This window comes from Myotis brandtii, unplaced genomic scaffold (assembly GCF_000412655.1).
Source record: "Myotis brandtii unplaced genomic scaffold, ASM41265v1 scaffold103, whole genome shotgun sequence".
Lineage (NCBI taxonomy): Eukaryota > Metazoa > Chordata > Mammalia > Chiroptera > Vespertilionidae > Myotis > Myotis brandtii.
The window spans coordinates 5,516,622-5,520,207 of NW_005353460.1; positions in this window are offsets into that span (position 1 = coordinate 5,516,622).

Below are 3,586 nucleotides of genomic sequence, written 5' to 3' on the forward strand. Positions count from 1 at the left end.
AAAAAGGAACTGTAGGAGCTAGTGGCTCAAAAATGAGGTATTAAAATACCACCTTAGTTTGGAAAGAAGCCAATTTAAGATTATAGGGGATAAACAATAGAAAGAAGATTTTCTACTGGAGAAGATGACAATAAACCTCAATCTTGCTAATGAATTCCAAAGTGGATCTGAACTTCAATTGTCCGACTTTTGCTTTTCACAGTCAGTTTTTTCATCTAGAACAGAACAGTGCTATCGATTGTGTCCAACATCATAGCTCTCAACTGAAGCCCAAGCATTGCCTGGAGTTGAGCTCCAATTCTGCTACTACAATTATGACCCTATTTAATCTCATAGGACCTCTCATTTACTGCAAAATGGAAAAGCTAGACCTGAGGATTCCTTAATTTCTTCCCACCACTACATTTCTATGATCCAGAGTTTTTTGCAATAGAAAAATAAAGTCAAAAAAGATAAATACCAATGGTTAAAGTGACTACAAGTGGGGAGGACTGGAAAAGCCAGATCTTAATCTTTCCCAGGATACAGTTTTATAGTTTGAATTCTTTTCAAGTATATATTACTTTAACAATAAAAATAAAAGCCAGTGCCTGCTTCCTCCTGTGAGAGATGAAAATTCGGTTTAAGTGCTCAGATTTAAATCATCTGTCTCAGTCTCACTCTTACCTACCACCTGTTTCTTGATGGTGTCTTACAAAGATCTCAGTGAGTGCACTGCACTGGGAGGCACACACATTGACTATATCTTATTCCCTTGAGCAGTGCACAGGGAATATCACATGTTATAGCGGCTACTAAATGCAGCTGACTTCAAACCCAGAAACAAGGTTATTAAATTTATAGAACATGGTATCTAATCTATTTCATAGGGTCCTGTCAAATATGAAAATGTGTTGATAGCACTGTTTTTAACTACTTGAGATTTACAGAAACAAAATACTGCATATGTTGGCAACTGTGTTGATAATTGATAGAATAATTATAGAAGCAGAACTAATTTCTAGCTTTGGCTTTGTTATTGCTTAACTGGCTAAATCTTAGTGAGGAATATACTTTAATATATCAAAGAAGCATAAACTTTGGAGTCAGACAACTGTGTACTTAAGTAAAATCTGGATCTCAGCTTCCTTATATGTAAAATATATAACATTAATTTGAACCATATCAAACAGAACAGCCACTTTTTGGTAAAAAAAAGCACCTTGTTTTATGGAGTTTAGGGAAAGACAAAAAAAAACCCAACATTCAGCATATTGCTTGGCACATTATATAGGTTCTCAGTAAATGGGAGTTATAATTATTTTTCTTTCTTCAATCCTCACCTGGGGACATGTTCTTCTTAAAGAGAAGGAAAGGGAGAGAGAGGTAGAGAGAGAGAGAAACATTGATTGGTTGCCTCCCCCAGTAAGGCCCCGACTGGGGCTGGGGATCAAACCTGAAACCTAAGTATGTGCCCCAACCAGAATTGAACCTCTAAGACCCCTTGGGGTATGGGACTCTGCTCCCACCAACTGAACCACACCGGCCAGGGCAGAGCTATAATATTTTGATTACTGTTATTAACAGTTATTAACAAGTGTCAAGGAATCATCAGAACCATGATAAAACTTAGCCATACCTTTCCCATAGCTGCATTATATAGCATCTCAAACTGTCTTTCATCAAAGCTCTAAGTAGGTATTCCCTGGGAAGACAGGATAAACTTGGGAACATTACCATGCAGTAAGGAGACAGCTAAGTTCCACTCCCTTCTCTTTGGTCTTTTCCAAAGTTTTCAGGAAACACACACACACACACACACACACACACACACACACACGAAAATAAGGAAAATACAGGAAATTCCGTAACTTCAAAGGATAAACTCATTGTCTTTGTATCCAAGCTCATGTAGGAATGTGATGGCCACATGGCTTCTGCAGACAATTACTGACGTCCGCGAAGCTTTTAAAATAATTTCCTTCATGGAAGGTAATTGGGGCTACACAATGAAACCTCAAGAACACTGTACTATCATGCATGGGATGAGCAGTCTGACATGAAAAGGGAGATTTCAGTCCATTGTGTCAAGCCTTGAAAACTTGAGCAGCTGGAATATAGGGGCTCTCTACACAACAGTCCTTCCAGGAAAGTCTCACGCCTTGTTTTCCTCTACATCCAACAGCAAGTTACAGGGGAGCCAGGCTCACCTACTGACTTTGCAGGCCTGACAAGGTGGTCACTTTAAGTGCAAGGGATTCCACAGAAACTGGGTTGTAGGAAACCTGGTTTGACAAAGACCCACAACGCATCAAAGGAAACAGCCAGGTGAGACACGTATTTGTTATTTCTCGACCCCTTAGTGTAAGGAAGAATGTTTAAAAGAAAGATCATTGAGAAGACTTCAAGAAAAATTTGTTTTACATTCACATAATGAAAAATCATACGAACTGTTAACTGGTACTCTGTAAGGCATTATTAAAAAGTAAGTATTGCCCTGGCCGGTGTGGCTCAGTTGGTTGGAGCATCATCCCCTATGCCAGAGGTCGTAGGTTTGATTCCTGGTGAAGACACATACCAAGGTTGTGGGTCCCATCCCCACCGGAAGCAACTCATCGATGTCTCTCTCTCTTTCTCTCTCTTAAAAAAAAAAAAGAAAAAAAAAGTCAGTGCCATCTTGATTGTTCTGAATGCTCACTGACAAAACCTACTTTTAATGAGAAAAAAAGGGGCTCCAGGAAATGCAAACCAAAGTAAAGATGTATCCTGCTAAGTGAAATCTGCTGCACCTCCACTAAAAGTTTGGCATCATCTGGTAAAGTTATGCACTCCCTATGACTCAACAATTCTCCCTGGACTCTAAGGCATGTATTCTAAAAAAAACCCTCTTACACATTTGCAGTAGTATCTAGGTTTAAGAATGCTTCTAGCATTGTCCTTAGTATCCCCGAACTGGAACAACAAAATGCCCACCAACAGTAGAACGGATACGGGTTATATTCGCACAATGGAATACTAGACAGCAATAAAAGTTACCTACAGAAACATACAAATTCGCCAGGAATCCAAAGCCACAAAATAATACAATATGATCCCACTCATCAAAGTTCAAAAACAGACAAGTGAAACTATACCGTTTAGGCATGCATACCTAGGTGGTATAACTATAAGGAAAGGCACACACACAAAAGTCACAGTCTAGGGAGGAAATCGTGCTCGGAAGGGAATACAAAGTGTGGGTGGAACTCCCGAGGTACCAGCAATGTTCTGTTTTCATCTGCGTGTTTTATTACTAATTCTCCTTTAAGCATGTACGTTGTATGCAACTCTCCGCCTGTCACAGAGCATAGAACTGTACCGGCAGCCCTGCAGAGGTTCACCCCTCTACCAAGGTGCGAGCTGGGACGACCCACTAGCCATAAGGACCAAGGCCAACACTTAGCAGGACTCCGGGAGAGACAGGCCCCGGGAACCGTCGGGTCCTCGCGGATCCGCGAACCGGGGCGCACCCTCGCCCTCCTTGACGTCACTCGAGTCTTCAGGGGGTCGAGGATCCACGAGCCCCAGTAAGGGTGGCGGGCTCTCCTCGCCGCCGGCCAAGCCGCCC